The sequence below is a fragment of the Myotis brandtii genome, unplaced genomic scaffold (genome assembly GCF_000412655.1).
Source record: "Myotis brandtii unplaced genomic scaffold, ASM41265v1 scaffold470, whole genome shotgun sequence".
In the NCBI taxonomy this organism is placed as follows: Eukaryota; Metazoa; Chordata; class Mammalia; order Chiroptera; family Vespertilionidae; genus Myotis; species Myotis brandtii.
The window spans coordinates 3,836,884-3,850,571 of NW_005367953.1; the positions used below are offsets into that span (position 1 = coordinate 3,836,884).

The window sequence follows — 13,688 nt, forward strand, 5'->3', positions numbered from 1 at the left end:
TCCAAACATGTTATTTGTTTTCACAGGAGTGTTTATATTTAACACGTTTACATTTTAGGTCACATTTGCTCCACTCCTTAAATGACTTCTCTAAGAACTATTTTTTTTTTTTAGCTTATAATCACATTAACAAGCTACCACTAATGAATTCTTCAGAGCCCTGTGTTTTGGTTTTTTGGGTATTTTTTTTTGTTTTTTTTTTAATAGTTGACACATTCTTTGCAGAAAGGAAAGAGCATTTGAAATAACATTGGATATTTTGCCAAGTCTGTCAAATGAGTAGCACTTCCACTTTCTCAGCTCGGTCTCATTAAAATTGTATTCTAATTCGGTCTTCACTCTGTCTCTGTGCTTCATAAGTCATTGCCTACTCATTACTTGTAGTGCAGGAGATGAAATTTATTCAAACCTGATAGCTGAGATAAAGCATTGAAAGGCAGGCAGCTGGGAGAAATGAAATTAGCCTATTTTAGTGCTTTTCGGGCTGGATTTTTACACAGCCACCCGTTAGGACACGTGTCCATTTGCATTTCTGACACTGTCTATGTTTGGTTTTTAGATTTTTTTAAATATGATATCCTGAAAACAAAAATACAGAGATTCTCCCATTCTTTTTTTTTTCTCTTGTCTTAGCAATGAAATGTCACTGAGTATCTGAGTTGATTAAGAGGAAAACATGATTTTCTATAGTTTTCTATAATTATAGAATCATTAAAATCGCCCAACAAAGATAAATTGTTCCATTGTGTTACAATTCGTATTGATGTCTCTTACAGAAAAGAACATTAGTGACAAGGAGTAAATGTTATACCCTCAGAATGGTTGGAGGGGAAATGGACTTAGAGCATAATGTGACTTACAAGCAATTTCACACGGAAGCCAGGAGGGAGCTGCGCTTTCTAACCTAACCTCTCCATCTCCAGCTTTAAATGTCAAAGGAACACACTGAGGAATTCCTAATTTTGAATATAGAGGAGTTTTTGAAGAAAATTGACTAAATGCATTGTACTTTCCATTATAAAATTGAGTTGTTAAGGAATTATATGATCTAATTATGAAACTTGGTCTTTTTGACGACTCTGACTATGAACAGATATTGTCATTAGGTAGCTAATTAAATTGATGGCAATCACAAGCAGTAATTTAGAAATATATTCTAAATTAGTTTCTCTATGAAAGCAAGGTCTTTGTTGATCTGTGTATGTGATTAATGTACAGTGTCATGAATTAGCTGAGGGATTTCTGCATAGAAAATATATGCATTTATATAAAAAGAGAGATTTATTTATTCTCCAATTCTGAAAGTAAAAAATGGATATGTACTTAAATATAAGTACCAATGCATATTTTTTTCCTGTTTACTCAAAGAAAATATAGGAAGAACAACACATTTCCTAGAAATGTAATGGTTAGTTTTAGGTTAGGTCTAAGCTTCTGTACATACAGTACAGTGCAATGTGTATACCCAACCTGGAAACTTTGCAAATAATATTTACAGATTTAAATTTAAATAGACAGAGCCTGTCAACGTAGTATGTGAGATACGTGGACAAATCTGTCAAATCCACTGTCATACAAAACTGCAAAATATTTTATGTGACTAATAAATTTTGCAGATAAGCAGTGGGCCAGACACATAAACAAATGTGTCTTTAATGGAGGTATTTTCTGGTAATGGTAGCTAGATTGGAAAGGTGGACCCTCTTGAGAGCATTTAGCATGGTGGATTTTTATTTGCTTTTTATATCTTTCTCAGTGTGATATTTGGTTCATGGTCTTTGTCATGCTTGTACCTATTAACATTTTATAAAACATCTAGCAGAGGAGGATGTAGAGTTGTAATCTAGGACTAACCTAGAAATTAATAGGCCACACAAGGCTAAGCCCTGGCATGATTGAAGAGATTCTGCCTAAAGGATTACATAACAGATATACTATGCAATGTACATATACTGGTATACATATTATGTAAGTAAATCCCAAACACCGAAACTGATGTGGACTTACACCTTTACTACTATATGAATTATTCTTCAATCTGTATTTATGGGTTTCAAGATAAAGAGCAATCCTGTACTATAACTAAGACACCTAGATCCGTTTCAACTCTGTATATCTATCCCTTCTCCTCCTCGCCTTCTCCACTCCAAGCCCTTGGAGAAAGCACAGACCCCAGTCCTATAGTCTGTATGGCGTACATCAAGCAAATAGAACTGATAATAATGTGGAAACTGATTTGTTATTCAAATACAGCATTTTTAACACCAGGCTTGGGTCTCCATAACCATTGAATTTATAACCTAAGCCTCAAAAAAGTATAGAACTAAAGGGCTCTATTAGGAAATATACTGAGACAATGTACATATGTTCCTACAAAAGAATTTGATCTATTTTTTCACTAGCAAAGATTTGTCTTTATTTTCAGGCTATAAGAATCTAGTTGCCAATTAAATAATTATTTTATGTGACTCCTTAATTTTTTTGTTAAAATAACAGCTGTATCAACTGCACTTTTATAAAGCAACAAGGAAAGAATCTGTTCCCACCCCAGAGTTCCATGTTAGCCAGTTCCTTCTCACCAGAGAGGAAAAAAAATACCTACAGGGAGAATGAATGAAATAGCAAAGGGCTATTATGGATCTACTAGAGGCCCAATGCACAAAATTCATGTAAAGGGCTCGGCCCCTGCCATCGTGGCTGCCTCTGCCTCAGCCCCCGCCCACCATGCAGCCGCCTCTGCCCTCGCAGCCCCGGCTTCGTCCAGAAAGTTGTCCAGAAGGACGTCCGGTCTAATTAGCATATTACACTTTTATTATTATAGATTGTCAGTCTAAGGGCCTGCTGTGGCCACCAGTCCTTGGGATTGTCTGTTTCCTTGGAACTGGTAGCTCTGAGTGCTGGCTTTGGCAGGGAGGGACGTCTTCCACATGGTCCACAGGTCTATTCTCCTGGTCAACTCTGTCATGGCTGGTTCACCAATCTGTTGCCGGAGAATTGGGTGGATTGCCTTTCTCCATCACTGATGGGAGTGGGGGACTTGTGATATCTTGAGAAAAAGAATTTTCTAAGACTCGAATGGGAGAATGAATGATTTCTATTTGTGTAGAGTTATATTCCTCAATTTGCAAAGTCCCATGACACTCAAACCAGTCCTAGAAAAGGTGCAGCTGGGGCTCCAGAAAAGATAAAAGCAAAGCCAGTGTCCAGAGTTTCCATTCCATGTGGGCATTGAGTCTGATGTAGCGTCAGGCTAGTTAAAGTCCATAAGTCCATTGCGTGGAGTCCACATGGCTGTGGGCACGTGGGCGAGTGCAGAGCATGTGAGCCCCACAAGCGAGGAGCGCCAGAGAGCCAACAGCTCTAAGAGAGAGAACTCTCTTTGTTTAGGAGTTAAGTATTTTGGATCTTGTACTCTTGCAATGGCCACACCTATTTGGTCAATGATTAGTTCCCAGGTATGAGTGATAGACAAGTACCTTCCCATGTCACTCAGACCTTACTAGGCATGCATCTGTTGTTCAGTCCCTTCCCCCAGTCATCTGCAGGGAACAGATCTGGAGAGTGTTAACAGCTTTCGGCTAATTAGTAACCAGGTTATTACAACAGTATCAAGACTACAGGCTGTATCTGTCTTTTATGGTTGGTGCTGGTTAAATCTGTTTAGCACCAGTGACTACTATGGTCGGCATCAAAGAATTTGGTGGATTATTTGGATTTTGCCTTTCTGAGTTCTTAATATTTCTCAATAGTCGCATGTCTTCTCATAAAATCTACCCACATTAAGGCATTTGTGAGGTCAGAGTGAAACAGGGAAATCTTTGAAAAAGTGGGAGGCCTCGTTGGACTATGCCCACATTATTCATATGAAGAGGCATACCCCATCTCCCTCTATTCGCTTTAGTGCATATCTCATAAAACAGTACCTGCCTGCTTCCTATCACTCAAAGAACTTCGAAAATTGTCTGTCCTACAAGATATTTTTTCTTTGCCCATTTTTTTTTACTTTTATATTTGACTTTCTTGCGATGTGATTTTATCTTTCTTTGACTAATTCTAGTAGTTGAATCATCTCTTACAATCAGAAAAAGTGTCCCAAAATAGAAAGATTTCCCTTAAGCATCAAGATGCAGCTTTAGACCTACTGGGCTCTGTGAAAAACTGAAATGAGTCTTTAAAAAGTAACTGGTTCCTAATCAAGAAATGAATGCCCTCTTCCAAGGCAATATCTTCACCCACTTTTCTACAGTTTAACATGCAGTATCCTCCCATATTTTTACTTACCTGGACTTTCAATCTATTTCTTCCATGTCTCCTTTACCAACATGCTTTTTACTTCTCAGATATTAGTGCACTTAGTCATCACAGATGAGCAAACCAATTCAGGGACATTAAGTGGTCAGCTCTAAAACAATCACACCAAAGATATGCTTTTGAGAGGAAAAAAATTATGTAATGTTCATTTCCAAAATTTTTAAGGACCGGTTTCAAAAAGAGGTAAAGTCATGACTCTCATATAAATATAAAATGAACACATATTATTACGTAACCAAAGTTTGTGTTCCTGATGCTTCAAATGGCCAAAACTCAAAACGTCAGTTTGGAATAAGAAAAGTTATTTGATCAAGAAGGCACCAAATGAGAAGATGGGAGAACTAATGGTGTCTCAAATCCATCCTGCTTCCTGTATTAAGTTAACGGTCTTTTTTGGGGGGGGAGGGGAGGGTGGGTTGCTGGTTTTTTGTTTGTTTTTTCAAGAAAAACAATTTTAAATATAATATTACATACAATAAAAAATTAATATTTCAAGAAAAAGGATTTTAATTATACTAATATTACCAAAACTGTACTAACATAGTATAATATCACAAAAGTTATAGGAAATATTAAAAATCTGCAAATAACAGGATTACTTCTATTTTATTCTAAATTTTTTTTCCCTCTAGCTCTATTTGGTTCATCAGATTATGTTGTTCATTATAAATCACAAATGAGTGAGATCATGTGATATTTATCTTTCTCTGACTGGCTTATTTCGCTTAGCATAATGCTCTCCGGTTCCATCCATGCTGTTGCGAATGGTAAGAGTTCCCTTCTTTTTTACAGTAGTGTAGTATTCCATTGTGTAGATGTACCACAGTTTTCTAATCCACTCATCTGCTGATGGGCACTTAGGCTGTTTCCAAATCTTAGCTATTGTAAATTGTACTGCTAAGAAACATGGGGGTGCATATGTCCTTTCTGATTGGTGTTTCTGTTTTCTTGGGATATATTCCTAGAAGTGGGATTACTGGGTCAAATGGAGCTCCATGTTTAATTTTTTGAGGAGACTCCATACTGTTTTCCACAGTGGTTGCACCAGTCTGCATTCTCACCAGCAGTGCACGGGGGTTCCTATTTCTCCGTATCCTTGCCAGCACTTATTGTTTGTAGATTTGTTGATGACAGCTATTCTGACAGGTGTGAGATGGTACCTCATTGTCATTTTGATTTGCATCTCTTGAATGATTAGTGACTTTGAGCATGTTTTCATATGTGTCATAGAGGACGCCACCTTGTCTGACAGCCAGGACAGCTGTGCAGAGAGCGGGCGCGCCAGGCGCCTCTCCAACAACCCCACGCCCTGCCACCTCGTTTGTTTTCCCGAGAGCAGCTCGGGATGCTTGACAATGTCTCCTAAGGGGAACGCCGTATTTTAGGAACTGGATCGTCCCCCACCGGTGTCCTCCCCCCGCATCCCAGACAGCCATCCCGTGGTGCACCCGTCTCAGTCAAAAGGAGACCAAAGGCGCACGCAAATGAGGACAATCGAAGGAAGATTTATCGCCTGCAAGATTGATCAAGGTGTGGGTGGAGACAGGACAGCATGAATCCCAAGGGCAGCTGCGAGGGCCCAGAGTGGGATAAAGCCTGCTGCTGTCAGGTGAACAGTGGCTTTCTGTAGAATAGTGGTTCTCAACCTTCTGGCCCTTTAAATACAGTTCCTCATGTTGTGACCCAACCATAAAATTATTTTCGTTGCTACTTCATAACTGTAATGTTGCTACTGTTATGAATCGTAATGTAAATATCTGATATGCAGGATGGTCTTAGGCGACCCCTGTGAAAGGGTTGTTTGACCACCAAAGGGGTTGCGACCCACTGAGGTTGAGAACCGCTGAGGTAGATACTCTACACCTCTCAATCTCTAGTGCAGGACAGTGTTAAAGGCTGTTTCAGACTAATTAGATCAGGCAAAGACTCAAAGCCTCCAGAGACCGCCTCTGTGTACAGAGTGATAGGATTCTGACTTGATTTGCCCCCAAGGCAATCGTCCTCACATGGCGAGAGTTTTTTTCAACAGGGTGGGGCAGTTGCTTCTGCCTGGAGGCTGATTGTTATTTTTAATCTCTTAAGTGGCCTCAGGGTAAGGTGTTTTCCAATAGAGTGTGTCAACTGTCTTCCTCCCAGCAAGGAAAATGTCTACGTGGGAAAGATGTCCTCCGCTGCTTGAGGGAATGACTCAGTTCAGGAAACTTGGGGTGTCTGCCTTCTGAGCTCTATCCCTTGAGTCCCCAGTCTTGGCTTCTGCCCTCACAGCTCCAGTCCACCTCACCCTCCCTCTGCCAGAGCACAAGGTGGGTGGCTCCACAGGGAATTTTGTGCATTGGCCCTTTAAGAGGGTGCCTGAATTTTCAGCTGTTACTCTCTGGCAGATAGCACCTCGCTGCTTTTCACAGCCAGATGTTATGTGGGTACCCTCCTCAGTTTTGGTGCTCTCTGCTGGGGGGCCCAGCTTGGGGATTAGATCCCAGAATTCTCAGTGGCAACCCCCCACAGCTGAGATATCTCTCCGGGACTTCAGTTGCTATCTGTGGGAGCCCAGCCAGCCCCTTTGCGCCTCTGCCCCTCTTACCAATCTCTATGTGGTCTCCACTTTTGGTCCTCGGGTATCAGGGTTCTATCATGCAAGTTTTCCTTTGATTATTCAGGAATTTTTTCTGTATTTTAGTTGTAATACCAGTTTGTTCCTGGGAGCAAGTCCGTGCAGCATCCACTTACTTTGCTGCCATTTTTAATCTAATCTAAGTTAATAGTTTTTAGGGGGTTAAGAAGAACAAGTATGTGGAAGTGCTGGTGAGGCAGGTTTTAATTGGAGGAACTTGGCCATTTATGGTAAAGGAGCATCAAAAATGGATCTTCCTGGACAGCAGACCCTTTGCATCTGAAAGGGTTCCAGTGTTCAAGGTCTGGTGATGTCCTTGTCCTTTGGTTCCATTTGCTGGGGTGGGAAACTTTGGTTTCCAGTGCAGCTAGAGGTCAAAGTTCTCTCCTCTGTGCCTGCACTGGCTGCAGGACTTGCAGTTTTGGTCTGTTGTATCTGAAAAGCAATACAATGTGTCATTAAACAGGATAGGACCATTTTGAGTTAGTTCTGTGGTTACAATATCAAATATTATTTTTAAGTCATTAATTAAAGGAGGGAACTGGTCAAATATAATAATTGGTTCAAAGGAGAATCCAAAGAATAGACACATAGATTAGGAATATTGAAATGGATTTGCAAATGTATGCAAGACTGCCTTCTTCTACAATGGAGGAGCCAAGTTGAAACTCCTTGGGGCACACTTGATTTGCATGTTTGCAGATAAGAATTTTTTGCATGACCATCAGTTTTCTACTTTCTACTTTACAAAGTAGTAAAAATGTGCATAACCTGTCAAGGCTGAAGTAATCCCTGGGGCTCTAGCATTCCATGGAAAGGATATCCAGTCATTTATTTTGCTTATTCTGAAGTTTCACATTTTTCTTTACAGATTTGTTGAATCTCCTCCTTGATATAACAAATGAATGAATGAATACTCTTGATTAGACTTGTCTATACTTAGGATTATTCATTCATTCAATAAATATTATTTCTTACCTACCACACCTATATTCCTGACTACATTCTGTGTGTAAAGATTCTGCAATTAACAAAACAGAAACACCTTTGTCTTATAGTCTAATGAGGAAAAGTAAAAAATGAGTGAGTAAACAAGCAAATTGTAAATACAGGCTGGGTAAAAGATAGGTTTACAGTGTGTGTATGTGCAACACAGAGTTTATCCTTGTGTTATTATTAATTATTGTATTATTGTCCATATAAACAACTGTAAACCTACTTTTGTCCCTCCCTTTATAAGTCATGTGGTATTTAGTGTTATGAAGAACATAAAGCAAAACAAGGTAGCATGTATGGAGAAGATGCTATTTTAAAGAGGATGTTTAGGAAAGATTTCACTGGTAGGGAGTTATTTTAGCAGAAACCTGAGGGCAATGAGGGTCAGTTACACAAATCTCTAGGAGAAGAGCTATGTAGGCAGAGAGAAGAGCAAGTGCAAAATTCTAAGACAGCAACAGGGTTAGTGTATGTAGGGCCAGTAAGGATGGTCAGTGTGAAGAAAGAAAGAAAGTAGAAAGCAGGACCAAGGAAAGGAATAGATAGATATGACAATGAATACTCATCACCTTTGCAGGGTCAAAGTTTAGATTGGCTTCTGAATTCCGTGACATTCAGGACAAAAAGCAAAAACTAAACTATAAGCTTTACTAATGGTAAGTGACATGATTTTTTTTCTCATTATTTATTTTCCTTCTTGTATGAAGCCATTAATTACTCAGTCAATAATTAATGGCTGTGAGCTGTAGCACCACATTAAACTTTCATTCCGGAATGCTAGGGGCCTACAAATTTTAGAAGAAAATTCAGAAGGGAACTAAGTCTATTTAGAAAGCAAAGTGCTCTGTAGCTGTATGTGATTTCACATTGGTAAGGCATTCTATCAAATTTGAACAGCTTATTATAGCTTTCTTAAAAGGAATTTGTATTTATATTTATCCTCAGTTTTCAGATCTAATAGCCAAGCCTAAATACTCTGATTTGTGATTTTTCTGATTCACTATTATTCAGGATTCTTTTTACTTTTTCTCACAGGAGACTAAGAATTCTTCCGTCCCTTCATTTCTCAGGCTTCTTCTTTCCTATTTTTTAGGTATTTTGCCCAAAACAATGGTGAGAACTTAAAAGAAAAGAAAAACAATTCAATCCTATGTTCATAAAAAGTAGAGAGCTACCAGTTTCCCTAGTTTGTGGTGGTTGTGATTGCTACTGTTGTTATGACTATCCTGTCTTTTGTGTACCTTGAATAGTTCCTGCTTTTAAAAATGTTTATCCAGTGTTTCACATAGTTCCCATGACTCCCCGCTGATAAAGCTTCAGTATAATTAAAGTATTTATATGAACACTGTGGAATTCAACTTGCATTATTTAGACACACAAAGGAACATTCCTGGCATTTCCAAGTCACAATTGTGTAATCCGATGACATAGTGTTACTTAATTTAAGAATACCTTTACACCCAGTAAAAAATAAAAGTAAAATTGCTTTGTTTTCTTTTTTTTGTTAGATGATATTCTTCAGTTAAACTAATTTCACTGGATTATACTTCAATTTTAACTGAATTTTCTAAACTAAGCACTCTAAAATAGTCCTGCTAGGCTATATTTGCTTGTTTAATTAACTTGCGGGGAGAAGAACCATATCTAGACTGGGAGAAAGCTAACTCATCCCCATTTAAATAGGCCTACATGCAGACATTTTTGTTTTGGTTTGGTTTTTGCCTTTAAGTAAAGGCTTGCCCCTTGACAATCCTCATTATGAAAATAAATGTAACATTGAATAAGTTAATGTCATTCTTTTGGAATTATGACATGAAGGGGAAGAAATATAACACGCTAGAAATTTTGGTAGGAATTGATTTACAAAAGAAGTGGCCACATTTGTTTTTATTGTGGTTAAAGCTCTAGTTTGGGAAAAGACTAAAGGGCAAGGAATTGGGGAATTTATGGATGAATGTGGATCTAATGAAGAGAGCCCATTGGTTCTACAGGCCAGGGTAAGATTCCCACAGTCTTGAACAAACAGTTCTCAGCCTATAATTTCTAAGCCTTTGTTTTCCCACTTTGGAATTCTGACTACAGGCATGTTACCAAGCCAACTGGGTTCACTACAAAGATCCAGCAATGCTCTTTTTATCATAAAGATCAAGACAACAATTGTGTGCCTACAAGAAAAGAACAACTAAAACCATCTAACAAGCATCAAAAGAACAATTCTAGAGATAGTTGCCTTTGAACTCCAATAATGGGCAACATTCAGTCTCGAGATTTGAAATCCCCAAGTTAAAGGAATTCATTACCAATCGCCTTTCCATGTAATTATAAGAGCTGCTGGCAGCAAGTATTTTCAGCAGCATTAATTTTGTCAAATGGGATATTTTGCAGTCATGTTGAATTCCATACAATGGCCGTATTATAAATCCACGTTGTAGACTTAGTTTTGTTTATTATAGAGTTCATTTATGAAATAGAAGAAATCTAAGTTTCACTTTGGCTTTACCCCAAACCATAGAAAATAGAGTATTCTTTTACAAAAGCTTGTTCTGAAATATCACTTCCTGAATGTGAAAGTATGCTGTTTGTACAGATACATTCCATTAACATGCGCAATGCCCAGCTGAGAAAATAAAAAAGGGTAGTTAATCTGGGCATTTCCCTCTCTGTAGCTGTGACCTGTGAACAATTTCAGCTCCATATAAAAAAAAAAATAGGAATTTCCATTTTTGTGTAAACACTTCATTTTCTGATGGCATGGAAGCAATTTAAACTGAATTGAGGCAGGCATCAATAATTCAGAATAAATATTCTATTTGAAGAAGTTGGGCCACTTTTATTTGTGGGAGCCTATATCCAAACCTGAGAAACAGCTTTTGGGATTCAGTCATTTCTTATCATGAAATCTATGATAAGCCATTTTTGTGTGCGTTTCTTGTGAGTATGCAGTTTCTTTTGTTTTCCTACATAAGAAAGATTAGAGAACCAGCTATTTTGGTGTTTTATTTTGGGGAGGATTGAGTGAGTTTTGCATTGGCCAACACAGGCAAATCTTAAATAATAGTAGATTGTTACGATATGCTCTTAGAGAAAAGTTTCTATAAGTCAAATCTGATTTTGTATGGGGGTAATATAACATTATATGCCCATCAAGACCTTGATGAAAAACATCTTAGAAAAAAAGGAGAGGGGCATAATGTGCATATTTATTTCATAATAAACAATATGTCTATATTCTGCATAGTATAATCAGGTTCATGGAATAGCCAATTCAATATATTTTATTAAAGAGATCTTAAAACAGGAATTGTGTCTGCATCCAACAGTCCAAAGGCTCCAGAAAGACTAAGGCTAGGCAAGTAGAGAGGAGAGACAAGGAAGAAGGAAGGATTTTATATGCCAGGGTACAACTGGGGAAGCCAACTAAGAAATGTAATTTGTGACTTGTCTGTTTTTAGGTCTATGAATAATAACATGGGGTACTCTTAGCAAAGGATTTTGGTATGAATTGCTGTTAAGAAATCTATTGCTATTATGCATATTATGCTTTCAAAATATAGAGAAGATGAATTGAAAGCAATATATGAATGATGCACACCAGGCTTTATTTAAGCATACAAATTTAAGTTTTATGTGACATGGGAGTCATCATCTATAATAATAAAAGCATAATATGCTAATTAGGCCAGACATCCTTCCGGACGACCTTCCAGCCGAAGCCGGGGCTGTGATTGAAGCCCAGGTCCTGGGTGCCTGTCGGGTGCCTGCTGGGTGCCAGAGGGAAGCCCAGGTCCTGAGTCCTGGGTCCCGGGTGCCAGAGGGAAGCTGGTGCCAGCAGCCGGGGGAAGGAAGGCCTACTCTTGCACAAATTTTGTGCATCGGGCCTCTAGTAAAGAAATGAAGACTTAAACAGATAAGCCTAAGTGTCGATGAAGAGTCAAAAGTCATGGAAAAATGTGATTAGAACAAAAGGGTATGGCAGTCGGATCCCAGCAACAGATGCAGTGTGCTTGTCTTTCCAAGCTCTTCTTGCTATCTCCATTAGCTTCCAGAAGCACGGCCTCTGGTGTGGCTGTCTCTGATGGAGTCATCAAAGTGTTCAGTGACATGAAGGTACCTAAGTCCTCGACACCAGAGGAAGTGAAGAAGCACAAGAAGGCGGTGCTCTTCTGCCTGAGTGAAGACCAGAAGAACATCATTCTGGAAGAGGGCAAGGAGATCCTGGTAGGTGATGTGGGCCAGACAGTAGACGACCCCTACGCCACCTTCATCAAGATGCTGCCGGGCTATGCCACTATGCACTGTATGATGTAACCTATAAGATCAAGGAGAGCAAGAAGGAAGACCTGGTGTTTATCTTCTGAGCCCCTGAGTCTGCACCCCTTAAGAGCAAAATGATCAATGCCAGCTCCAAGGATGCCATCAAGAAGAAGCGTACAGGGATCAAGCATGAATTACAAGCAAACTGCTACGAGAAGGTCAGGACCGCTACACTCTGGCAGAGAAGCTGGGGGACAGTGCTGTCATCTCCCTGGAGGGCAAGCCTTTGTGAGCCCCCTCCAGCCCCCTGCCTGGAGCATCTGGCAGCCCCAGACCTGCCTGTGGCGGGGGGTTGCAGGCTGCCCCCCTCCTGCCAAACCAGATGGACTGGGGGATCTTAGCAGGGGAAGGGCAATCCCTTCACCCAGTTGCCAAACAGCCCCCCACCCCCTGGACCTTCCTTCTCCCTCCACCCCTGATGGTTCTGACCTTCCCAAACTGCTTTTGATCTTCTGATTCCTCTTGGGTTGAAACAGACCAAGTCCTCCCCAACCCAGGCACCCCAGTTTTGGAGAGGGCCTGTATTTTTTTAATGACACCCCTACTTGCAACCTGTTCCTCCTCTTTCCCACGCTGCCAACTTCTAACCACAACAGTGACTCTGCTTGTCTATTTAGTTCTGTGTATAAATAGAATGTTGTGAAGATTGCCCCTCCCCATGCTGCCTGGTTCCCCGGCCCTTTTCCACCTGGTCTCAGCCACTCATGGAAGTAGGACCAGTAAGGGACCCTTAATTTAAAAAAAAAAAGAAAAAAAAAGGAAGAAAACAATAAAAAGCCTCACTTAAAAAAAAGGGGGGACAGGGGTAATGAGCTGGGAGAAACTTAGTTCATTTCTGCAACATTATAACTTATATATAGTTGAAATATCCATGAACCTTTGGTTTGACTATGTAATTCTGAGGACTTGCCATTAAGAATGTTATCTTTATGGATTAATGCATAAATTATATGACTTTAAATATAGTGTTAGTACTTTGGGTTGACTTTTGTTTCCTCAAAAGTTATACATGAGTTCTAGCTAAACACACATCCATTACCCATCAACTTTTGTAGTTTTTAAAAACTAAAAGCAAAAGAGAGTTCAGCTTAATCCCTTTTTGTTTCTCTTATAGAGAAACATTTCTAATATCCAAAGTTAAAATTTTGTGAGAAAAATAAATACTTACTTTGGATTTCCATTCCCAATGTAAAATAATGGTATGCCCCCACCTGAACCATGAAGTTAACCTGTAGAGTTCCATTCAATTACAGATGAACTGTTTCTTCCCTTTTCAGTTTTCACTGGTGGTCAGGGCAGTACATGGTCCCCTAAAGGGGGGGGACATGGTAATTGATTGTACTTTTCTGACAAGAAGAGCCACAGGCACTTTTTCATTCGCAAATTACTGTGGCCCAGCCCTCATGATCACAGCTCCCAGAACCATGATCTGGGCCTGAACCAAAGCAGCCATCTT

General features: G+C 39.5%; 1 pseudogene; it reads left to right on the forward strand.

Annotated features, from left to right (window-relative positions):
- The first annotated feature begins 11,966 nt into the window (after nucleotides 1-11,966).
- On the forward strand, nucleotides 11,967-12,667 carry LOC102248851 (annotated as a pseudogene).
- The last annotated feature ends 1,021 nt before the right edge of the window (nucleotides 12,668-13,688 follow it).